At 40.4% G+C, this 26773-nt stretch overlaps 1 protein-coding gene across 4 annotated transcripts in view; it reads right to left on the bottom strand.

The window, feature by feature from the left end:
• The window catches only part of COL14A1 (collagen type XIV alpha 1 chain), a 267412-nt gene extending 244039 nt beyond the window's left edge, over window positions 1–23373 (bottom strand). For 2 of the 4 annotated variants that reach the window (XM_073794695.1, XM_019932069.3), the window contains exons 1-3: window positions 22453–23373; window positions 22213–22380; window positions 4578–4688 (exon numbers count right to left, since the gene is read on the bottom strand). The gene's annotated coding sequence lies outside the window, so the exon portion shown is untranslated. Of the gene's footprint in view, window positions 1–4577; window positions 4689–22212; window positions 22387–22452 lie in introns of those variants that run through there. The other 2 variants (XM_019932070.3, XM_073794696.1) reach the window with 2 other exon arrangements.
• Between the last annotated feature and the right edge of the window lie 3400 nt (window positions 23374–26773).

Raw genomic sequence — 26773 nt, 5'->3', positions numbered from 1 at the left:
GACTTCTTGCATTTATTTCACTTTCAACATAGGTAGATAAATTTCAGTTAATGTTGAATCAGAATGGCTGGTTTTAATTAGTTTTTCACTTAGTTGCAGTTGTGTGTGAATTTCCAGGCCTTTCAAGGGAGTGTTTATTCAACATTTATCTTAAGGTCAGCCCTCGGAGTTTAGAAGAATACTGAGAACTGAAACAAGCCCAGAAGACCCCTCTAATGGTCTCCTCTCTCAATCAAAAAAATAAAAAAAACCAAAAAACCTCCGAAAGGATTTTTAAATAGAGGGGGTCTTTTCAAAGATATCCAAAAATTCCAGCTTCCCACAGTAATTTATTCCAGGACTCAACAACTCCTCCTAGGATTTCATCCTGAGTTTGTGTCATGAATGTGATTTTCTTTCTCTCGAAGGACTCCATACACACCCTGTTGCCACTCTCCTCCTTGTCCCCTAAAACCCTGCAGGAAGATTTTGAACTCAAACTTGAATTGAAGGGACTCTGCCCCTTGCTTGTCTCACTCTGGTGAAGTTATTTTGCCTCTCCGAGCCTAACTCCTTGTGTATAAGAAGGGAGTAATTAATTATATCTCAGGGGATAGTCATGCAGATTAAATGACAAATGTGTTTATGGACCTAATCCATACTAAATAATAAATAGCAACTATATCACCCAAATTAGGACTTTATCTCCCTTCTGCCCAAGGCATACGGCTCTCCTCTCTTCAGTAGCCCCTTACGGATAACTCTTGCAATCTGTCTCAACAGAGGTGCTTTGACATTTTGGATAGGTCGGCATAACTGTCCCAGACATTGTAGAACATTTATTATTCCTGATTCCATCACCAAATTCCAGTAGCACCCTCCCCATCTCCTAGCCATTGTGAAAACCAAAAATACCACCACACATTTCCTTATACACTCAGCAGCAAACCATTAACTCTCTGCAGTTCTACTCCAAACCCTCTGTAATGGCCAGCTATGATTTTTCCTCAGCCTATCCATTCCCCCTTCTTTTGGTTACAGAAGGTTCATACTGATAATATGAGCAATAACCTATAAGCAATAACCACGGCCCAGGCTCCTGGCTCCACGTGCCCACCCCCTCTTCCATGCTGACCCCCGGGACTCCTAGTATTGGCCCTCATCTTGCAACAGCACAGCTGGTAATGAAAGGCTAACTCCCAACAAATCAGAGAAACTTCAGGATCCTGCCCCCTAGTCAAGGGCTGATGTACCTTCTCACTGATTGATGTCCCTGCCGTACTAGCTGTCAAATACTTTATTCTCAAACAGGTTATTCTCGCCTTAGAGTAACAAAGACCTGACTTATGTTAGGAAAGTGCCTCCACTCCATTGATGCAGCTGTGGCTGGGCTGTCAGCTCCGAGTGCTCTGTTCTCCTCTAGCCGAGTGTGGGCAGGAGCTCGCAACTAGGCCAACCACACACTCTCTCCCTCAAATGTGACTGTAACGCAGTGGGACACAAGAGGAGGAACAAAGTGCTAAATTTTTATCTCGATTCATCCTAGCAGTGAGGCCTGCAGTAACAATAAATAGCTCCTTAAATCTAGACATCCTGCAGAAACACACCAATACAGCTGTACCGGCTGTTAAAATATTGAAATACCTCCCTGCCAGTTGGTAAACAGCTGCCTCTCCACCACCCTGGATGTCCTCCCCAGCATCCCCTTCCTGGGATCACTACGCCTGCTTTCCCTCTGATACAGCAGCTCAAGAGGTAACCCCTGTGCTATGGTCTAAATGTTTGTGTCTCCCTAAAAGTCACATGTTGAAATCCTGACTCTCAAAGGTGATAGTTTTAGGAGGCGGGGCCTTGGGAGTTGATTGCAACTCTTGAGGGTGGAACGCTTATCATGAATGGGATTAGCATTCTTGCCTAGAGAGATGCCTCGCCCTTTCTCACTACAATGGCAAGTCCGGGACCTGGAAGGGAGCCTGCCCTCCGCCATGCTGGCAACCTGAGCTTCGACTTGCAGCCTCCAGAACTGTGAGAAATATATTTCTGTCCTTTATAAGCTACCCAGACTGTGGAATTTTGTCACAGCATGGATTGAGACACCGTGTATGAGCTGAGTGCCGCTAGGTCTCTGTGTGGCTACTGGTATCCGTTCCGATTTGCCTGCGCCATCTTGTTGTTTTATCGTTTGAATATCAGCCCTGCCCAGAGCTCCACAGTATCTGGCTCCTGGCCTTCCTGAAGCTTTTGTCTCAGCTCTGTGAGCTACCCTATTTTTGCCAAATCTGATTTCTTTTTCTGCTAACTGAAGAACTCCAAGTCCATCTTCATTTTACCAAACCTGAAGCTGCGATAAAAGACATGAGAGAGTTTGTCAAACTTACCTGGGGGATTAATGGCAAAGTCAACACTAGAATTCAAATGTTTTAACTCCCAGGCCAGAGCTTTCCCCACTAGAGTGCACTGACCCCTTTCCAAACAATACTAGAGATACAGCTTATGCTTGTATAGGATTTTCACTTTACAAAGAGCATTCAAGTACATCATCCCATTTTAAATATATCAGCTCTGCAAGGTAAGACTCATTCCAGAGGTTGAAATCATATTGTCTTAAAATGTCCTTCCTGGTGCTGGAATCCCCTCTTTGTCTCACAATCACCTTTCATGTTCTTGAACCAGTGATTAAGACATTCCTCATCTTCTCGGCTCCACAGCGTAGATCAAAGTCAGGACTTTAAAAGCAGCCAAGGGCTTCCCTAGTGGCGCAGTGGTTGAGAGTCCGCCTGCCGATGCAGGAGACACGGGTTCGTGCCCTGGTCCGGGAAGATCCCACATGCTGCGGAGCGGCTAGGCCCGTGAGCCATGGCCGCTGAGCCTGCGCGTCCAGAGCCTGTGCTCCGCAACGGGAGAGGCCACAACAGTGAGAGGCCCGCGTACCAAAAAAAAAAAACAAAAACAAAACAAAAAAAACAGCCAAGTTTCGCATGTGTGACTGCAACCTGTCAGTGTATGCATGTTGCATAACAGGTCCTGTTCATAACATAATAGGGCTGGAGCAGGCCTAAGAGATTTTATACATATATACATATATGGTAACCCCTTCACTTTACAAATGAAGAAACTGAGATCCCATGCATTAAATCCCCAGAAAGCATCAGTGGCAGATATTATGAGATTCAACAGCATCTGACAATAAGTCCAGACTCTTTCCAATAATAATAATACCACAGAAGAAGAAGAATCTTTACTGAGAGTCGTTTGGATACCAAACTTCTGTGAAAGCCCACATGGACACTTAATTTTTTTATACCATTTTACTAAAATAATTTATATATGTAATTTTAAAATTTAAATAATACTAAAAACTTGTTAAAAAAATATTACTTCTGCTCACCAGAAGTAATCACCTTTGACTCTTTTAGCAGTTTTTCTTTGACATTTTCAAATCTCCATATTTCTCGATATAATGTATGTACTGCTATGTGTTTAATAATCAATTTTAAACATCATTTCTATATTTCCTGTTACGGTAGAAGAGGATGTAGCTCTTTCAGGCTGCCATCCGTTTTCTCCTCTTTTATCTTCCCCATATGATGTTTACCTCCATATTCAGTGTTTCCATTCCTATGCTTTGCAAATATTCACATAAAAGCATCATAATGTATTATGATCATTTTTCCTTCTACTTTTAGGTTTTCTCTAAAGTTAATAATTGTCTTGCTTTTCCTTTGCTTTATTTGATTTTTGCTTATTGCTAATCTTTCCAACTACTTCCAATAACGTCTCCGTGCAATGTCCCAAAGTCACTGATATCAGGTAAAAATATTTTTAAACATCCCTCTTCTCCAGGCAGGTTTTCCTTTAGACCTGCTGCTCAGTTGTCATCCTGGCCTTTGTTTTCTACCAAACTTGGAATTCCTTCTTTCTCCAAGATTGGCTTCCCTATTTCCTGGATATCATACCTTCCTCTTTCTCAGTATATTCCCTTGTTTGGGTTGATACTTTCTCCAGGAGTTTTCTCTGGTTAAAAGATGGTTCCACAGCAGCAGGCACAGTGCTGACAGCTCCAAACAGCTTGTCTCCTGAGTCTTGCCGCTTCCATCTGGGTGGCTGCCCTTTACAGCTGAATTACGAATTATCTACACCACAGTCATTATTCTGGGGGTTCTCTCCTCTACTGGATACCGTGTTCTCAATTTTGCACATCTTCCTAGATTGAATTATACTCCCTCTTTTTTGTTGTTTTAATTTTTTCTTTCAGTTTTACTGAGATATAATTGACATACAGCACTGTATAAGTTTAAGGCATACAGCGTAATGATTTGACTTACATATGTCATGAAGTGATTACCACAATAAGTTTAGTGAACATCCATCATCTCATATAGATAATGAGATGATGATAAATATTCCCTCATTCTGAGGAAGGACATCCTCTAGTGGTATCCTAAGACAAGGGCATGGGGGGCGGGAAATCGATACATTTTTGAGACCTTGTATGTCTTTATGCTCAAATTTCATTACCAGTTTGGCTGTGCATAGAATTCTAGCTTAGAAATTATTTTCCTTCAAAAATTTAAAGGTATTGCTCCCTAATTTCTTACCTCCAGTATTGTTTTTGTGATGAAGAAGCCATTCTTGATTTTTGGTGAAGTCCATCGCAGGCGGAATTGCCTTTCCCTCCTTTGAGGTCTTACAGTAATTACTGTCTACTTCTGCAAAAAAAAAAAAAAAAAAGCACAGGTTACTTTGAGAAGGCTCTTTTATTGCTCTCAACTCTGGTTAATATTTTTTATTTTTCTTTAATTTTTTTTGCGGTACGCGGGCCTCTCACTGTTGTGGCCTCTCCCATTGCGGAGCACAGGCTCCGGATGCGCAGGCTCAGCGGCCATGGCTCACGGGCCCAGCCGCTCCGCGGCATGTGGGATCTTCCCGGACCGGGGCACGAACCCGTGTCCCCTGCATCGGCAGGCGGACTCTCAACCACTGCGCCACCAGGGAAGCCCCTGGTTAATATTTGATACATTTCTTTCCTACCTGCCCAGGGTAGAATGCAAGCTTCCTGGGAGGCAATATAATAGTGGTTAAGAGCATGGATTCTGACACAGAGTTCTGGCACGATTACTAACCTTGGACAAGTTAATGAACCTCTTTTTTCCTGTTTCCTAATTTGTAAAATGGGAATGGTAAGGGTACCTACCTCATGGGCATGTTGTGACTATTAAATGAATTAATTCATCTAATCTAATTAGCCCATTAAGCCCTTAGAAGAGTATCAGGCACCCAGTAGGTTCTCACCATTAGCTGATGTTAACTGTGCCAGATACTACTTTGTACCCTCCACTCTTTCTATTCCATCCTTTGTATAACAAAGTCCTAATATATATGTGTGCATTTAAAATTTACTCATATAAAATGATATAGATAAAATATACCAGAAATTAACTATATAAGTATTTAAACAAAAGTGAGTCCTAAATGTTCAGAAAATAATGAGGAAAAGATATGATTTTTTGGCTAATTTGTAATATATTTATTTTTTTCTTGTCTCAATCAAAAGTGCACATCAATGAGCAGTGTTGGTGCACGATTCTGGTAGAACTTTAATAGCTTTAACATTTGCACGTCTAGAAGTACTCGGGTTAACACAGCTCTCCAAAGTCTATAATCTTATGCTGTATTGCTCTTCTGAATTATTTTTTCTGAGTATCAGATTTGCCATTATTTGAAGGTGAAGGATCAACACCCTTACGAAGCCCATCAATGGGATTAATCAGCAGCCTAGAGCCTTGATTGTAGTAGGGATGTGACAAAGGCTTGTCAATTTAAATTTATTTCAACAAGAATCGGAAGGGGGTGGGACTTCCCTGGTGGCACAGTGGTTAAGACTCCATGCTCCCAAGGCAGGGGGTCTGAGTTCGATCCCTGGTCAGGGAACTAGATCCCACATGCATGCCGCAACTAAGGAGTCTACCTGCCGCAACTTAGACCCCAGGCAACCAAATTAAAAAAAAAAAAAGAATCAGAAGTAGGGGGGGTCCCAACTGTCTGAGGAAGCCTTTCTGCTTTGGCTCTTCTTTGTAAAAATCGATTATAAGGCTTCTTCAGAGAAGCAGATGTGCCAATACCAACCCCCCGCATATGGCCTTGCTCATAATAGGGGCTGGATAAATGTTTGCTACATTGAATTGAATACAATTCATCAGTTATGCCTCCTCAATTCTTCCCATGTGGCTATCATCAGTTTTAAGTCATCCACCTAAATCCATATGTGTAGCACATGCTGGCTGTGTGATTAAGGTGACAGAATCCCCGGAGCCATCCGTTTAGTCAGCAGCCCATATTCATTCAGTCAGCAAATACTTATTCAAGCAGGAACTACTTGGAACTTACTCATGGAGAGAGAGAGACAGAAAACATCATTGGCAAGTGATAGAAAGAAGAATAAGACGAGGAGGTGGAAGAGGACGAACTGCTGTTTTAGGTGGGGAGGTCAGGGATGAGTCCCCAGAGACGACATTGGAGCAGAGACTGAATGAGGGCAGAGAGCCAGTGGTGGAATTCACTGGAAGAAGGGCAGGGAGAACCACAAATGCAAAGTCTCTGAGGACGGAGGAACCGCAAGGAGGCCTGTGAGGCATAAGAGAAATGAGCAAGACAGGCACAGTGAGGGATGAGATCAGAGAGGTCTCTGGGTCCAGATATGGTGAAGCCTTCAGGCAAAGACTTTGGATTTTACTCTGCTTGAGAAGGGGAGCTCAAAACACAAGAGGGATCTAGTCAGATTTCACTTCCAGAAGAATCATTCAGACATCCAGTTCTGTCTTTCTCATTTGCTTCCCTCATCCGAAAATCTTGTTGTTGTTGTTGTTTTAATAGATCTTTACTGGAGTATAATTGCTTCACAATACTGTGTGAAAATCTTGTTTTTGAGGGGGAGAAGAAGAATGTTTATGGGATAGCCACTTTGCTCTCAAAGCTTCCTAAAATAAACTATCATGCATGATCTTCACCACACAACTCTGGTTATAGAAAGAACGCACAGTATCACCCATTTAGAGAAACAAATGGAAGCATGAAGAAATCAAATAAGAAAAAGGTTTCTTGTAGTTCATGGCAGATTCCCAGGAAGCATCACCTCTTCAGGATGGGGTTTGACTTGCTGCATAGTTAATTCGCTTGATCTCCTCAAACACCATGAAACACTTCCATTTAGAAACCCAGAGGAGGGTCCAGGAACATAAAGGTTAGATATATTCCTTGCTTCGAGGAGGTATCTGCACAGGGACCCTGTCTTAAACTGGGGAGACATCCTGACAAACGTTCAGCTTATTCCAAACCTCCTGTGCAGTGAACTTGCCAAGTCTGATCTATCAGCACTTGTGATAATGAAGTAATTTATGACAACCTGTGATGATAGACTTGAACACGATTTCAAAACCTTTTCTTACAACACAGGACAAAAATGCATTTTCATCGAAGAGATTTCAAATCAATGATCAAAATAAACTATCCATCTGATCTTTGAAAGAAGTAGATTTACTCCTGGTATACAATGTATATTCATTTGTAACATTGTAAGAGCTTTCAGTAATTTTATTTAGTACTTAAACTCAACCACATAGAGAGGAAGTAAAAATTCTGTTGGTGAGGCTCTGAAATTCTGTTAACTCGAAATATTTTTCAGAAAGGAGTTCCCTTAAAAAAATTTTTTAATATAAATTTATTTATTTATTTTTGGCTGCGTTAGGTCTTTGTGGCTGGGCGCGCGGGCTTTCTCTAGTTGCGCTGAGCGGGGGCTACTCTTTGTTGCTGTGTGTGGGCTTCTCATTGCGTTGGCTTCTCTTGTTGCGGAGCATGGGCTCTAGGCGCACGGGCTTCAGTAGTTGTAGCACGCAGGCTCAGTACTTGTGGCTCGTGGGCTCTAGAGCGCAGGCTCAGTACTTGTGGCGCATGGGCTTAGTTGCTCCACGGCATGTGGGATCTTCCCGGACCAGGGCTTGAACCCGCGTCCCCTGCATTGGCAGGCGGATTCTTAACCACTGCGCCACCAGGGAAGCCCCCCTTTAAATTTTATGAATATATTTTATACATTTGAACTTCACAATTAAAATGACTGTTGGTCATCCCCAGGTCTGCGGGGCTATCTGAAAGAAAACAGTTGACTTGGCTGACCTTCCACAGTTTCCCCTTTTTTCCTAATTTTATGATGCATGCAAGTGGACTTTTCCTGGAGTTTCAAGTGTATTCTTTTTGTTTTCCCAAACTTTGTCATGTATGACAGCCGCTGCTTTTATGTACAGTTGGTCTTGTTGGAATGGCACTTTCTTGCACGCTTGCCCAGAAAAGGGTCTGTTACAGTGTCCCTGGAGCTCATGGTCTACTGATTTCCATACTAAATTTCTCTCTATACACTTTTCTAGTCAATTCTAGAAAGACCCATTAACAAGACAGATTCTAAAAGAGTTGAAAGCTGTAAGATTCTTCATCTGGAGTTAGTTAAATGAGGTAGTAGGGGAAAAAAATGGTAAATCATTCCAGCCAGGAAACATTCATACAAAATGATAGACTCATCCGCTGGAAAGCGTTTGGGGAATTAGCTCCTCTATTTTATGCTTCCAGGGAAGACATTATCTAAGTCATTTCACCTCCTCAAACTCCACCAAACTTTTGGAAGATTCCACTGAAGGAGAACTACCCTTGTCAGCTCCCTTTCTACCAACAGCCTCATTTGGGGGAAAGTCTTTCATTCCTAGAGACCAAATAGCTCTACAGAAGATAGAAGCCTATACCCTAGTGATTTTGCCCATAGGACAAAAAGTGTGTGTGTGTGTGTGTGTAGAGAAAGAGAGAGGGAGAGAGAAAGAGAGAGGCTTTAAATCAAAGCTGATAAATTATTAAAGATATTCAAAGGGCTTTGAAAAACTTAACACCATTCCTACTTAGTTTTGAAATATTTCCATTCAGATTTATATAATTTTAAAAATAGTTTTAAAAAATACTTTTATCTAAATAATTCATGTTCATTATGAAAAATTACAAAAGGAAAAATAAAAGAAAAAAGAATCACCCAATATTCAACCTCCTAGAAACAGCCACTGTTAATAGCCACTAGGTTTAAAACTATTTCCTCTGTATATAGGGATCTCTGTGAATATTTTATGACGAGCTCATACCTTTTACAATTTGTAACTTTTTCTTCTTACTGACCATCACATCACCATCTTTCCATGTGTATAAATAGTTATCTATATCATAATTTTAGTTAATTTTAAATGTATTGAGTGTTTTAAAAATCACCTTAAACCTCCAAGGCCGATAGAGGTGAGACAGCCTACATATTCTTAACAAATTTCCATTAAAAAACACCACAAAACTATACAACATATTTATATAAAAGCTCTTAAAATACATTGTTAAACCAGTAAGAAATTTTTTTTTAATCCTTAGAAAGCAAAAATTAATAAAAGGCAGGAACCCAGAGGTAAGTAAGCACACAAGCATGCTTTGTCCTCGAGCATCTGCCAACCCCTGGAGTCTGGTCTATTTTGGCAGCCTTTCAAGCTCAAGGGTAGAGCCCTCAAAGAGAGAACTCCTCTAGGAGACCCTCACATAAAGCTGGGAACCTACATGGCTATATCATCAATGAAAAGGAGATCCAGAAATAAACCCACTCTCAGAAGCAGACAGTAAAGAGTTGCTTGGCTTTTTTTTTTTTTTTTTTTAATCTTGGAACTGGGTGAATGAGTGGGGAGAGATATTGCCTGAGAAACTGTAGCTCTAAGACAGCCCTCATCCAGGTTTATGGCCTGAATTCACACTATCCGTGTGAATTACAAAGCCCCAAGGTTAACTGTGGAAAACAGTATGGAAGTTCCTCATAAAACTAAAAACAGAATTACCATATGACCCAGCAATCCCACTCCTGGGCATATATCCAGACAAAACTATAATTCAAAAAGATACATGCACCCCTATGTTCATAGCAGCACTATTCACAATAGCCAAGACATGGAAACAACCTAAAGGTCCATCAACAGATGAATGGATAAAGAAGATGTGGTACATATATACAATGGAATACTACTCAGCCATAAAATAGAATGAAATAATGCCATTTGCAGCAACATGGATGCAACTAGAGATTATCATACTAAGTGAAGTAAATCAGAAAGACAAACGCCATATGATATCACTTATATGTGGAATCTAAAATATGACACAAATGAACCTGTCTGTGAAACAGAAACAGAATCATGAACATAGAGAACAGACTGGTAGTTGCCAAGGGGAAGGAGGGTGGGGGAGGGATGGAGTGGGAGGTTGGGATTAGCAGATGTAAGCTTTTAGATATAGAATGGATAAACAACAAGATCCTACTGTATAGCACAGAACTATATCCAATATCCTATGATAAAACATAATGGAAAATAATATTAAAAAATGTATATATTCAGTCATATATATTGTTACATATAACTGAATCACTTTGCTGTACAGCAGAGATTAACACAACATTGTAAATCAGCTACACTTCAATAAAAAAATATTAAAACTGAAAAAAAAGCCTCAAGGCTAAGAATTGTTTTGAATTTGTCACATGTTGATATTGTCCTTAAACATCTAGCAGAAGCAAATGGGGTCCTTTCTGGAGGAACTCACTCTAAATGGAGGCCTCAAATAATTTCACAGATAGATTTCCAAGGAGTATGAATACATGGTCAAAAAAAATCACAAAACACATAGGGAATAATAGACCATGAGCAACAGCCAGCAGAAATAAAACAAAAATGATAGAACTAGATCTGCAAAGACTTGAGATAGTGAAACTAATAAGCTAAGTTATTTTTAAATGCTTAAAAAGCAAAAGATGTAATTAAGAATAAGTACTAAAGCACATACAATTTTAAAGATAGCAAGGTATAAAATTAACATACAAAATTAATATCCTTCATATACACAAAGTAATGGGAGAGTGAATCCCATTTACAATAGCAAAAAAAAAAACAAGATAAAATACTTAGAAATAAACTTAACATGAAATTTGGAAAATCTACATGAGGAAATGCTAAAACACTCCTGGAAGATGTATGAGCTTAAATGGACAGGCATCCCTTGTTCTTGAATAAAATGACTCAACATCATAAAGCTGTCAGTTTTTCATAAGTTAATTTAATAAATGTTTCATAAAGCCTCTGTAAAAATACCAAAAAGCTTTTATCTTAAAATGAGATAAGTTAATATTAAAAATCACATGAAAAATACACATGCAAGAATACCCAGGGAAACACCAAAAAAGAAGCACCATTGAGGGACAGGGAGAGGCATAAATCTCTATCAGACCACCAAATATATCAGAAAGCCATTTTAAGTGCAAGGATGTGGGAATAATTCATGAATAGACACATGAATCAGAGAAATAGACTAGAAAGTACAAATATATATGGAAATGCAATGAGTGATAAAGTTGACATCTCCGATCACTGGACCAAAATTGGACCAAAATAACTGGAAAACCATTTAGAAAGAGATCAAATTGTATCCCCAACTCACACTGTACAAAAGGAAAAAACAACAGTAACAACAACAAATAGATAAGAACTCTAAATATAAAAATGAAGCCATGAAACTACTAGAAGAAAACAGGTGGGTTCCTTTGAAACCTGTAAAGAAAGACTTTCTAAATACATCTAAAAATTTACAACAAAAGAAAAGATTCATGAATTCAACTAGATAAAATAAAAATATTTTTAAAGAAGCTTTGCATGGCACAAAACTCTATAAGCAAAGTCAAAAGGCAAATTACAAAGTGGAAGAAAATACTTAACGGCATATATTGCCGATAAGAACTAATATCACTAACGTGTAAAGCACTCTTAACACCAAGGTGAAATTGATCAAACCCCATTAGCTAAATGGGCAAAAAACATGAAGCAGAAAGTAGCCCCCTAAAAAGATATAAATGTTCCTTATACTTATGAAAAGCTCTTCAGCATCACTCATAATTAAATTCAAATTAAAAGGAGAAATACCATTTCTTATCTAAGCGGCAAAAATTAATAATTATGATATATTCTGTTGGCAAAGCTATAGGGTAACTAGTATTCTTATACATTGCTGACCAATGTATAAGAATACTAGTGTGTGCAAAATGATACACTCTATCCAGACATCGTGTCACAAAGACTGTTTCATTCTTACAACTATGTTTATCTCCTAATGGTTCTGCTTCTCTGCACCCTGACTAATACAGAAGGCTCCACTAAGGAAGTAACATTTGAACTAAACCTTAGAGTCTAATGAGTTGGATTTCTCATGTGAAATTTGATAAGTTTGAAAATGTAAACCAATTGCCTCTCCTATCTTGTAACTTTTTTTTTCCTGCCATGTTGCCTTACAGAGATACCTCTAAGAAGATAAGCTCCCCTGTAACCCTACTGCCATTGGTCACGTTTTATCCATAAAAAAGCTAACTGCCCTGTGCTTTCTGGTTATACTTGTACGTCTCAACAGTTGTACCAATTAATGTCAGTTCACAATATTTATATCTAAGATGTATCACAGTTGTTTCTTGAGCTCATTTTAATTGTATAACATACAGATTAAAAATTTTGCATTTTGGGGGACGAGAGGACGACTCTAGACCAGCTATCTATCTTAGGTTCTCCAGTTGGGGCTCTAACAAAAACCAGATTAACGAGACAAAAACAAACAGAAGTTTACTAACATGTGCATTGTGCATACACATGGGAATACCCAGTGATGAGTAACTCAAAGGGATGGTTAGAACTTGGTCTTATAGAGCATCTTACCAAAAGAACAATACATTTTTAGAGAGGTGATAAAACAAAGAAAAAAAGACTTTGAGCTTCTAGGGGTGGCAAACTGTGGGAAGAGAAATATATGAGGCCACTAACTTACGGTAGGTAAATGGTAAGTTTAGCAAGGCTTGTTAGGCAGATTCCTATGGTGCCACCTCGTAAGCTCACAAGGGACTAGAGTTGTCTCTGGTGATTAACTTCTGCCCTTTATGGAAAAGAGGAGCAGGGAGGGACACCTTTATAAATTTATATTGTGCTCTTAAGCAAATAAGGGAAAGGCAGAGAGTTTTTCTTGTACCTGCTTCTTCTCATTTGCCTTCAGTTCAAAAGAATCTTTTATACTAAAGTGGCATATTTGGGAAGGCATATTCTGCTACCCTTCGGGGAAATGACCAGACATTGTCTTTCACCAAATAATTCCTCAGCAAAAGGGGATATTATAGACTACAACAGAACAACAACAGCAGTGCTGTGAATCTCAACAGGTTGCATATAAAAGTTAGAGGGGAGAGGACGGCTAGGAACGTATATGAAAACTAGTTCTGAGACAGAGGACCTTCAAAATGTGTGTACTCTTTGACTCAGGAAATACAGTAATTACACTTGTAGAAATTATCCTAAGGAATTATCATGGCTGTATGTGATGTTTAAATGACAATCATAACAGCAAAACAAACGACTTGTATTTTATATGCATGAAAAAAAAGTCTGGAAGAATATATACCAAGGTGTAAACCACAGCTTTCCATGAGTGGTGAGATAGTGTAAATTTTCTTCTTTTGCTTCTCTCTGTTGTTAATGTTCTCTATAATTATTATGCCTTTCTTTTATAATTTTTACAGAGGTTATTTTTTTTTTAATTTGTGGGTGGGTCTTTTCTAGTGTGAAAGCATTTAAAAATGTTCTCTGCTCCAAGAGTAGAAGTTAAAATTCCAGGGAAGAGGAATCTAGTTGTAAACACAAGGGTTGTGGAAACACTAAGAAGTTGAGTCTCCTTCCCATCCTCAGACTATCTGGTTTGATATTAAGCTAGGTCTTTTCCAGCCCCCACTTCTGTCATGAAATGATTCCTACTGTGTCATGTAGATGGCTGTTAAAGGCCGAGTGAATCTATGCTTGGGCAGCGAGCCTGGAAAAATAGAGGGTACTGCCAAAAGGGAGTTCAGATTCCTCCCCAGTTTAATTGTTTTCCATTTCACCATGACTAGATGACCTCCTGGTCTTCTCCTGCCCAAGAATGTCCCTAAAAACTTGGATGCTTTGCTTGGTCTCAGGAATGAATCATCTGGGAAGAAATGATTCTGAGAATAAACATTTTCTGTACCAAAGATATGTCAGAATCTGAGTCAAGTACTAGCCCAAGTCCCTCAACAACCTTAAGATTCTCCCAGGTGTGGAGAGAGTGAGAAAGATGCCATGATGGATGATATGTAAGAACCAGGTGCAAAGGTCTGTGGGGTCCAGCCCATCATGGGTAGAAGTAAGTTTGGAACACAGCCTCTTAGAAGTGCATTTCAGTGATGTTTTGTGAGCATTAAGAGACATGGTCTTACTCATGAAAAGAAAATTCAGGAGACTCTAAATGTTTTCTACAATACTCTCCATTGAAGAGCAGCAGGAAAGCAAGCAGATTGGACTTAAATTCTTACTAAAATTATAGTTGGGTAAATAATTTGAACCTACATGTCTTTGACTCCAGAAACATTTTGTTCTGTTTTTTAAACTATGTGATACTGTCACCAAATATATCAGTGTTTTAAAAACCTTTTTCACCGCAATGGAAAAAAATTACATCACACACACATACACTCTAACACACATTTACAAAGAAAAGCTTCACAAAACAATACACACTTTTACTATGTGTAAATAGATCATTTCTATTCTATCCTATTCTTTTTTATAAGATTTTTCTTTTCTTTTCTTTTCTTTTGGCACTGGTTTCAACCCACTCAATATATTTCACAACCCAATGATGGATCAAAACCTACCTACATCACTTACACAAGCTGCTTCAAGCAATTTTTTTCCCAAAATTAGCTCTTAAATTTTCATGGGTTTATTTTCTACACCATTACCACAAAAAGAGAGTTTGTTTTATGTTTAAACACATTTTTAATAAGCTCCTCATTCTGACAAAACCTTCTCAACCTTTTCAATTAAGTATTCTGTGTTTAATTGCTTGGGTAGAATCCTTTTTGCACGAATAATACAGGCATTGCATGTCCAAGTCATTAATATTGTGGTGCTATGGGAAGCAAGTTCTCCAGGTAATTCTATATAAAGTTGGTTAGAATAACAGCATGCTCCTAAAACAAAGCATCCTACTTACTGTGTGATCTTTAAAGAAGTTACCTAACTTCTCTGCGTGATGGTTACCTCATCTGCAAGATAATGCCATTTTATTGGACTATTGGGAAGTTTGTATTCAATAATCCAGTGAAAGGGCTTGACTCAGGGCCAGACACAACATAGGTTCATTTTGAGACATGAGCTAGTATTATTTTAAATAAATCCCTTGTGTTAGACAAGGTTCTCTAGGAAAGAGAGCCTGAAGCAAGCATTAAGATCCTAATACTGTTTTGGAGTGAAAACCCTCCTTCCTGCTCTACATTTGCCATTCTCTCTCACACACACCTGTATGTTCTTCCCACTTTCCTATTTAACCTGGCCATACACAACTGGACAATTTCTGGCTACAATAATGACGTCTAAGCCATCCCAAGCTCATCACATCCTGGCACACATCAAAGAAATTGATAAAGGTAAGTGGTGGTGTAGCTAGCTGCACACCATCAGTGCCACCATTAATCCAGCCTTGAAGTGACAGTAAAGATGTCTCTTGAATTTCTAAGCTCATGAGAGAGACAAGTTTTACAAAAATTCCAGGAGGTGAGTGGAGTCAGCCTGACCTGACACAGCTACTCCTTGAGAGAAGCAATTAGACCTGGGGACAAGGCCACATGTCCTTGGTGACAGTGCGTTACTATATTGGAACAAAGTAGGTCTTGAAGAGAAGACCTAGTGAAATGGTGGAAATCTAGGGTCCAATCTATAAGAAGCTGTTAAACATCATGAAACTTCAGGTGTGATTGTATTTGTGTGTCTGAAAGAGAAGCTTCCAGTCAGAACTGTCACAGATTGGAGTGGATGAAGGAGAAATAACTGCTAAATATAATTCGGGATCCTGGATAGGATCCTGGAACACAAAAAGGACAACAGTTGAAAAACTGATGATATTGGAATGAGGTCTACATTTTAGTTAATAGCATAGTAATGATTTTAATTTCCTGGTTTTGATAATCATACTACAGTTAGGTAAGGTGTTAACATAAAAATAAGGTTATTTTGAGTCAGCTCTACCATTGAGAACCAACTAGAAAAGCTGGAATTAATTACTGAGGTGTAATTTGTATGCAGCAAAATGCACAAACTTAAGTATAGAGCTCAATGTATTTTTTTCTTTGATTTTAAAAAAATAAAAGTATAGTTGATTTACAATGTGGTGTTAGTTTCAGGTATACAGCAAAATGATTCAGTCATATATATTCTTTTTCAGATTCTTTTCCATTATAGGTTATTATAAGATACTGAATATAGTTCCCTGTGGTATATAGTAGGTCCTTGTTGTTTATCTTTTTATATATAGTAGTGTATATTTGTTAATCCCAAACTCCTAATTTATCCCTCCCCTCTCCTTTCCCCTTTGGTAACCATAGATTTGTTTTCTATGTTTGTGAGTCTTTTTCTGTTTTGTAAATACATTCATTTTTATCATTTTTTTTTAGATTCCACATATAAGTTGTATCATATGGTATTTGTCTTTCTCTGACTTACTTCACTTAGCATGAAAATCTCTAGGTCCATCCATGTTGCTGCAAATGGCAATATTTCATTCTTTTTTACGGCCGAGTAATATTCCTTCGTGTGTGTGTGTGTGTGTGTGTGTGTGTGTGTGTATCTCACATCTTCTTTATCCATTCATCTGTTGATGGACATTTAGGTTGCTTCCAAGTCTTGGCAATTGTAAATAATGCTGCTATGTACATTGGTGTACATGTATCTTTTTGAATTAGAGTTTTCATTTTTTCTGGCTATATGCCCAAGAGTGGGATTGCTGGATCACATGGTAACTCTAGTTTTAGTTTTTTAAGGAACCTCCATACTATTCTCCATAGTGGCTGCACCAATTTATATTCCCACCAACAGTGTAGAAGTTTTTCCTTTTCACCACAACCTCTCCAGGATTTGTTATTTGTAGACTTTTTGATGTTGGCCATTCTGACTGATGTGAGATGATACCTCATTGTAGTTTTGATTTCCATTTCTCTAATAATTAGCAATGCTGAACATTTTTTCACATGCCTGTTGGCTACATGTATGCCTTCTTTGGAGAAATGTCTATTTAGGTCTTCTGCCCATTTTTTGATTAGGTTGCTTTTTTTTTTTTTGGTATTGAGCTGCATGAGCTGTTTGTATATTTTGGAAATTAAGCCCTTGTTTGTCACATCATTTGCAAATATTTTCTCCTAGTCCATAGGTTGTCTTTTCATTTTGTTTATGGTTTCCTTTGCTGTGCAAAAACTTCTAAGTTGGATTAGGTCCCATTTGTTTATTTTTGCTTTTATTTCTTTTGCCTTGGGAGACTGATCTAAGAAAGAATTACTTCGATTTATGTCAGCAAATGTTTTGCCTATGTTCTCTTCTAGGAGTTTTATGGTGTCATGTCTTATACTTAAGTCTTTAAGCCGTTTTGAGTTTATTTTTGTGTATGATGTCTCAATGTATTCTTACATATGTAATATATAAAATGTGACATCACCCTACACATCTAACCCAGATCAAGATATAGACTGCTTCCCTCACCCTTACCTCATGAACCTATGGTATTAGAAGTCAAGACAGTGGTTACCTTTGGAAAGAAAGGACAGAGTAGTGATTAGGAGGGGCACCTAGGGAGGCTTCTGGGGCTCTGGTAATGTTCCATTTCCTGACTCCGATTTTGGTTATAGGTGTTGGGTTCATTTTTTGATAATTTACTGAGCTGTACACTTATGGTTTGTGCACTTTGTGTATGTATATTCTAATTCTATTAGAACATTTATTTTAAAAATATAATTTGTACTGAATCTGACTGAGGGAACTGCACAGTGGAAGTCATTTTAAAGTCCTTAAGTGATCCTAGGCACTGGAATTTGTTTGGACAATGTTTTCCACAATTTCCCAAAAACAAATTTTCCACAATTTCCCAAGTGACAGATGAGTTACAACACAATTCTTCATCTGAGTATCTTCAGCATTCCAAATAAGAAAGGATGACCGATTTAATGGAATGGGATTGGCATTTATAAGGGAACTTCTTTTTTTTTTTTAACTTTAGAATTTTTAAATTTATTTTTATTCATTTATCTTTGGCTACGTCGGGTCCTCGCGGCTGCCTGCGGGCTTTCTCTAGTTGGGGCGAGCGGGCTCTACTCTTCATTGCGGTGCGCGGGCTTCTCATTGCGGTGGCTTCTCTTTTTGCAGAGCACGGGCTGTAAGTGCACTGGCTTCAGTAGTTGTGGCACACAGGCTCAGTAGTCGTGGCTGACGGTCTCTAGAGTACAGGCTCAGTAGTTGTGGTGCACAGGCTTAGTTGCTCCACAGCATGTGGGATCTTCCCGGACCAGGGCTCGAACCCGTGTTCCCTGCATTGGCAGGCAGATTCTTAATCACTGAGCCACCAGAGAAGTCCCAAGGGAACTTCTTTTAATTTATTTTTTAAACCAAGTATCAGGAATATTTGATTCAGTGGGAGTTGAGCATAACAGATCAATTTTTAAATGAAGAATTTTAATCAATTTAAAATGAAGAATGTATTTAAATTTTGTAAAACTAGATGAACCCCGAGAAAACACAAGGGGGCAGCATTCCATAACATTATAAATGAAGAATGCTGAAGGTTTTTTGTTTTGTTTTGTTTTTTAGTAACAATATAAATATTGAGAATGGTCCTTAAAGAGAACGTCTTATCAAAGGAAGAAACGAAAGGTCAAAGAGATTATTACGGGAGTCGCTTTAAATTCCCTTATATCACAGAGGTCAAGAGTGGCAAAACAAGGACCACGGCTTATGTTTCCCCACTGCAGATTGAGTGGTTTTTCCACTCTGTATCGTCTCAAATGGTCTCCTGGATGAAAGAGCACTTGCTGTGTGCTGGAAATGGTTAACTTCTCACCAAAAGACCCTCGGATAAGATCTCCATTTACTGTGGACACGGATTAGGGTGTAGGTGCCTGACACCTGTTACTGAAGATGAGTAGTTTAATCTGAGTGAAACATGAATCAATTTGCAGAGCAGAAATATGCTTCCAATTTAATATGTGCTGATCTTCAATATAAAGGAGGCCTTGAGGGAATGGTTAGATGGTGATAGTTTTAAAAATGTGGTTTGGAAATGTTAGCGCTGTGCATTGTAATTTCGCCCTTGAATTATGTTTTATTGCACTCTCTCACCTCTGAGAAGGAGCCATTATTAAGCCTCAGGGTGATAGAGTGTATTTGCCCTCTTTAGAAAGACAATAAAATCAGGCTTTATGGGGAGAGATAATGAGGGTTTGCAGTAGCTTTTAGCTGTGGAGTCTTTTTACTACATCAAGGTTAAGCCTAGTGGACTAATTCAAAGGGTTCTTCCTAGTATAGAAAAGCCACCCTTTCTGCCCATGACAGCTGGGACACAAGACTTCCTGCTCCTTGGGAATTCCCTGGTTGTCCTGTGGTTAGGACTCTGCGCTTTCACTGCCAATGGCCCCGGGCTCTCGGGAAACTAAGATCCCAAAAGCCACATGGGTGTGGGAGGGCCAAAAAAAAAAAAAAAAGACTTCTTGCTCCATGTTTCAAGGTGGCTGCAATGTCAGGGAAATAAGAAAAGCTCACTTCTTCTAACTGATGGGATTATGGGAAGAAGAAAGTGAGAATGGACCAAATGAGGAAACTAAAGTCCAAAGAGGTTATTCAGTGAGTCACTTTTAAGTTCCCTTAAATCACAGAGGTCAGAGAAGAAGGATGGAGAATGCAGTGCTCAGAGTGTGTCCTGACTTCCCCTCTCCAGGAGAAAGCCTAAAACCTGGAGAAGAAAGCCAATAGGAAGAGAGATTTCTACCTTCCTTCTCAGTTAAGACTCTGAAAAGTAACAGCCACTTCTGGCAACCTGGTGGTCGGTGCAGTTAGTAGAGGGAGGCCTTGACTTTGAGGTTCTCCAGGCAGCTCTCAGTCCCAGGGCCCAGGAGTCCCTGAAGCTCCAAGAGACCTTGGAAGGCAGCAGAACCTGCAAACCTACCCAACGCCCTGTGGCAGAGGATGAGGCTGCCACGGGGCAGAGCCTGACAGTGGATGGGCAATGGATAGGCAGGCCCAGAGGGCTTAGGTGGGAGATGTGGCAGAAACTCAGGTGATCTGTTGGGCCAGACAGAGCCAAAGTGAGACTAAGACAGCCAAGGAGGAACTCAGACCCTATCCAGGCCGAGAGAAAGCAGTTTACAAACTGCAACAGCTACAGCCTGTTAACGGCTGAAGATATTGAAATGTTATCCCACCTGGGTCAAACTCTTTTATTCCATCACAAGCAAGACAGCTTCACTCCCTCCGTTCCCTAAGGCTGCGTATCGGCCTAGCTCTTCTTTGCTATGATTCATTAACAATCCCTTTATGTCCTTATTTCTCTAGGGACCTGATACCAAGTCCCCGTGGTACTGAAGCAGAAAACATCTTGACCGGCGTTGAACTAAAAAAAAAATCTTTCTTTGTTAATTCCCAGCAGGTGCACCCCGAACATTTTCCCAAGCATTCCCAAGCTTCTGCACCCCAGAACATTTTCACTCCTCAAGGGGCCATGCCTTCTGTATCTGGCGTGCTACCTGGGAAGTCAAAAGGAAGCCAAGGGGTCTCCCCAGTTTTGGAAGTCTTAGCCCTGGGGAACAGCCATCCAGTCCTAGCTCACTCACCTGGGATGCATCAGGCTTTCACGCTAATAGGATTTTCATCTACCTGTCCACGCACAACCCGGACATTCTCTCACACGCTCCAACTGGCAGTAAGTATGCAGTTAGGCCCTTACTCCAAGACCCTCGCCATTGCTCTGAGGAACAGCAACAGAGATAACGATGCTCCAGGAAGAAATAGGGGTCAAGGGGTTGCAAGGAACACGCCTCATGAAACTCTCTTTCTGCCAGGCAGTGGGAGTAAAGATGGCTGCAGGTCTAAGGCTCTGCAGTGTCTCCCTCCACTGGCCTACGAAAGAATTCAAGAGAATTCATGGAGTCCATGGAAGGACAAGAGGTTTACTGTTAGTTAATTAGTCAGAATTATGGATGGTAACTTGGCCACACCCCCAGGTTCAAATTCCATCTCTGCCACTTACTGTGTGACTTTGGAAAAGTCACATAACCTCTCTGTCCTCGGCGGCATTCTTATTTGTAAAATGAAATTAATAACAATACCTACGTTGGAGGGTTGTTGCAAGCATTAAATGAGACAATGAGGTATTCCATGCAAAGTATATAGCGTGTGACTCACAGAAGGATAAATGTTACTTATTATTATTGGCTTAATGGCTTTCGTTTGCTTAAAGAGATAAAGTTTAAATAACTCTGGAAATCAACACATTTCCATAACCAGATAGTACTGATGGATGCAAAATCATCTTTATGTTTACTGGTATAGATTCTAAACTCTAACACAGTAAATAACCACACCTGGATGTAATTAATACGATCCATTCTACCCTTGTCTCCAGAAAGAATTATCACCATGTTCTTGGGTAAATCATCTGAGTAAGGCTCTCCTTATGAGCAAGGCTGAAGTGGCAAAGTGAAAAGAACACTGAATGGCAAATTTGCAACCTTTAGAATAGGCAGAGGCACCGCTCCACCAGCTTCTGACCCTTTCAATCAGGATTTATTAACGTGTGGGTCGAGGGGAGCATGGGGCCTGCAGAGGTGTTTTGTTGGGGCAGTGATTTTGTTCTATGTTGTTTTAAAACAACTAAAGATGTGAGCTGAATGCTTTAGGAGGAGCATGCCTTCTACACTAGTGGTAGCCTCACCGTTCACTCTTGTCTTAGGCTGTGCCTCTCCACACGTGTCCATCAACCACCTGTCAGTCGGGCATTTGAGATATCTCTTGAATAAAAAAAAAAGGTCTATGGGCTTCCCTGGTGGCGCAGTGGTTGAGAGTCCGCCTACCGATGCAGGGGACACGGGTTCGTGCCCCGGTCCGGGAAGATCCCACATGCCGCGGAGCGGCTGGGCCCGTGCGCCATGGCCGCTGAGCCCGCGCGTCCGGAGCCTGTGCTCCGCAACGGGAGAGGCCACAGCGGTGAGAGGCCCGCGTACCGCAAAAAAAAAAAAAAAAAAAAAAAAGTCTATGGACCAGGACCTACCTTAATTTCTGTTATGGGGCTTCTCATTGCAGAAAGACCCTGCGGCATCTTCTCTTGCAAACACAGAATCCACACCCAACCGAAATCCGCCAAGTCCGAGACCCGCCCTTCCCTCTCGCTCTCTTCACAGTTCACGTCCAACTCTCCACCCAGTTTGTGGGCTGGATTCTGCAGAAGGGAGGGGCCTCTGTTAATCTTGTCAATGCGTCTCACCTTTTTAATAGGAGACAAATTACTTACCTCTTTTCACGTGTTTTAAATGATGTGACTCTTGGCTTGGTCTTGTCCTAAATAAACAGCAAAACGTCAGGCAGATCCAAGCATTCAGATATCTTCTGACTCACTGGGAAGCTGTGAGCACAAAGACAACCCCAGGCTATAGGCTGGGTGGGAGAAGCTTCCAGATTTGAGGACTCCTTTTCTTTCTTTTTTTTTTTTGTGTGTTACGTGGGCTTCTCACTGTTGTGAGAGCCATATATGGAGTTTGAGCCATATAATTATAGAATGTTAATTGTAGACTGTAAATAATTCTCATTCTAGGGTGTGGGTTCAGTCTGTTTCCTACAAACTCAGTTGTTGTTTCATAATGACCGAGGTACTGGGGGTTTCCTAACCATAACATCCATGATCCAAGGGGTGGCTTTTCTTTGTTTGCTAAATACTGCAGCACTCTGGATACCTGCTCAGTTCAGTCACTGCAGGTCTGCCCCTCTTCAGCCAGATCAATAATCTGCTCCTGCTGTATCAGTGGATGTGATGAGAGTGATTAGAGTTTGCTTCCTGTGATGAGAGCCTGACTAATTGTGTTAAAATAAAGCAACGTTCTGATTGGTTTTGTTTTCTCTTTAAGCAGAAACATGGACACTATGACATTTCCTGTGTAAAACCAGTAAAATAACCTCTGATTGGCTAAAACTAGGATTTACTCTTAACTGTTTCACTTCCAACTGGATATAAGCCAGTCCTTTTTTTTTTTCCTTCTATTTTTCTTTTTTTTAGCTGCATCAGGTCTTAGTTGCAGCACGTGGGTTCTTCTTTGAGGCATGTGGGATCTTTCGTTGCAGCACGGGCTCTTCGTTGTGGTGCGCAGGCTTCTCTCTAGTTGTGGCGCGCGGGCTCCAGGGCGTGTGGGCTCTGCAGTTTGTGGCATGCAGGCTCTCAAGGACCTACTGTATAGCACAGGGAACTCTGCTCAATATTCTGTAATAACCTAAATGGGAAAAGAATTTGAAAAAGAATAGAAAAATGAAAAAGGAAAAGAATAGATATATGTGTATGTATAACTGAATCACTTTGCTGTACACCTGAAACTAATACAACATTGTTAATCAACTATAGTCCAATATAAAATAAAAATTAAAAAATAAAATAAAAGGAAAAAAATAAAAAACTGGTGACCTTTGAGATGGAGGCTGCTCCATCAGCCTGAGTCCTGGAAGGACAAGGTGGAGCTGTGTCCCCAACCACCTTGTGAGCCAGACAAAACGCTGGCTGCTTTGAGATTTGGAGATTGTGTATTACGGCAGCAAAACCCGGTGGGTCTGGCAGCTTCCGTATGCTCTGTAAAACGTATGTTTCAATTGTGTGTGTGTGTGTGTGTGTGTGTGTGTGTGTGTGTGTATGCTGAGTCATGATGCAAAATGAATCTCTTACTGTACATTATAATCAAGAAGTTTGCTAGCTAATGATACAGATTGCAGTTTTACCTTATATCATCTCTCGGTAAAAAGATTAGCACTGGGGCTTCCCTGGTGGCGCAGTGGTTGAGAGTCCGCCTGCCAATGCGGGGAACACGGGTTTGTGCCCCAGTCCGGGAAGATCCCACATGCCGCGGAGCGGCTGGGCCCGTGAGCCATGGCCGCTAAGCCTGCGCGTCCAGAGCCTGCGCTCCACAAAAAAAAAAAAAAAAAAAAAAAAGAGTAGCAGTGGAAGGACCCTGAAAAATCATCTAGTTCCATGCTCTCATTTTAGAGATGAGAATTCAGAGGCCGAAAGAAGTCAAGTCATTTCTCCGAGGTCACAGGGTGAGCAAAGGACTAGGACTCAAACACATGTTAGACTTCAAGCTGGTGCTTTACCACGAAACCCTGCTTTGGGGCTGATCTTGTGAAAGTGCTTTAAAACTACAAAACCTCATAAAAATGTCAAGTAATGAAATTATTACAATAACTAGTCAAGTAAGTTGGTAAAAGGCCTAGGCTTTGTCAAACCTGGTTTCAAATGCCGGCTCTGCCACTTATGAGCTATATAACCTTGGGGACATTATTTAATCTCTTTGAACCTCTGTTTCCTTATGTGTAAAATGACAATAATATTATGTATGTCCTATTTTCCTGATGAGTAAATGAGATAATAAATGCAAAAGTCCTAGCACAAGGCACATCTCATAGTAAGTGCTAATAAGTTATTGATATTTGTAGTAAATATAATGCCAAAGAATTTGGTTTGGAATAACCACAACACAAAAAGCAATGCCTGGCCTTGGAAAGAGCCAGGGTTTAGTGCAGAACAAGGTTTCTCAACTGTAGCACTATTAAAATTTGGAGTCAGATGATTCTTTGTTGTGAGGGCTGTCCTGTGCACTGTAGGATGTCTAGCAGCACCCAGGGATGCTACCCACTAGATGCTCCGAGTATGTTTCCAGACATTGATGAATGTCCCCTGGGGGCAAAATCAATCCCAGTTGAGAACCCCTGTTGTAGAAACTGTGCTTAGAGTTTTGCAACGAATTCTTCCTATTAAACAACAAAAACATAAAAGAAGGTTAAACACTGAGAGAAAGGAGTCTGAGCTTCCCTATTCTTCAGATGCACAAAAAAGGATATATGTATAGTTGATTCACTTTGCTATAAAGCAGAAACTAACACACCATTGTAAAGCAATTATACTCCAATAGAGATGTTAAGAAAAAAAAAGGATCACTGAATCAATGAATGAAAGTAATTTTTTTCTGCAGTCCTTATCTAGTAACTAACAGGCACAAGGTTCCTGCAGGATCAATAGGGTGGACTAGGTTTGTGGAAAGTATCCATTTTCTTCACCCCAACTCTAAAATAAAAAGGTTCCTGAGGAGAACCTATTCTTAACAAAACAGTTAAGGTCTGCACCAGAGCACAGGTCCTCAGATAGCGGTATGAAAAGGGCAAAACAGGGTCCCAGTTTTTAGGGTGAGCCACCGGGACCCAAGAATCAGCATGAGAAACCCCTTCAGGTCAAACTGATAGAAATACAAGGTCCAGAGTAGCTTCAAAAGTCCCCGGGGCAGGTAAGGACTGGTCTGACGCCAGAGCTGGGGTGTGGAGAGGGCTGATTTAGACAGGTAGAAAGAGGAGGCAAAGTCACAGTAGATCTGACTCTGGCCCCCTCCTACTGTTTGACGTTGTGGACTGCGCCCCAGGAACACAGCTGCCTAGAAAATGATGTTTTTGTTTTTGTGTTCTCGGTCACTCTGCCCTTGTTATTTCTCACATGTGGTGGTTGAGTGAACCTGAAACAGCGTGCACCCACTCTTCTGCTCTAAAACCGTGCTACCCACTTAATGATCTTGTGACTCTGCCTGGATATACAAGTCTAACAATAACCATTCTGTTTCGTTCTAACCTCTGTTTGGATGCCCCCCAGGAACCACAGCCTTTTCTAACTATTCTGGCAATCGTGAATAAAGTTTCTTATGTATTGAGAGTCTTAGCCGTTGAGCGGACTCCTGTGATTCTTGCTGGTACCCACCCAAAGCCACTTCTTTGGCTTCCCTGCATCCCACAGCTGGACCCCATCTGTGTCCATGGCTTCCTGGACGCCATCTCAATTTACGTTTCTCCACATGAGTCTATGGCTTTGCTGCTGTGGATGAATCTCATTTCTACTTCCCTTTTCCAGCAACTTTGAAGCCCGTGTTTATCATCTCCTGCATATTTTCCTGCATGCTTTGTCCTTGGACAAAATACCATTCCTCTTTCCCTCTATACCAAAGATGATCTCTGTAGGGTTTCCCAACAGCCAACAATAAAGAAAGAATTGTCTTGATAACCCAACAGAAAATGGGCAAAGACTTGAACGTTCTCAAAGGAGAATATCCAAATCGCCAAAAACATATGAAAACGTGCTCAGCTTCATTGGCCTCCAGAGAAATGCAAATTAAAACCACAATATACTCACCACCCCAATGGCTCAGGATGGAAAACACCAAGTATTGGTTTTAATGTTCATGGTCTGCAAGTGGCAGTATAACTTGGTACAGCCACTTTGGAAAGTGGTAATGTGTTTGGTAATATCTACTAAAACTAAGTATTTTAAATTCCCTACAGCAATCAGCATTCATGCCCTGCCAAAGACCTATTCTAGAATGTTCTTCGCAGTGCTGTTCATAACTGCCTCAAACTGGCACTACCCAAATGCCCATCAACCACAGAGTAGATAAATCAATGGCATTATCTTGTCACAGTGGGAGACTATATAGCAACAGGAATGAATTATGCACAACCTCATGCAACACCATGAGTGAATCTCCCAAAATGTTGAGCAATAGAAACTTGACACAAAAAGAGTATACACTATATGACAC

The sequence above is a fragment of the Tursiops truncatus genome, chromosome 17, assembly GCF_011762595.2.
Source record: "Tursiops truncatus isolate mTurTru1 chromosome 17, mTurTru1.mat.Y, whole genome shotgun sequence".
NCBI lineage: Eukaryota > Metazoa > Chordata > Mammalia > Artiodactyla > Delphinidae > Tursiops > Tursiops truncatus.
The sequence above is the reverse complement of the archived record's forward strand: the minus strand, read 5'-3'. Positions and strand labels throughout refer to the sequence as shown.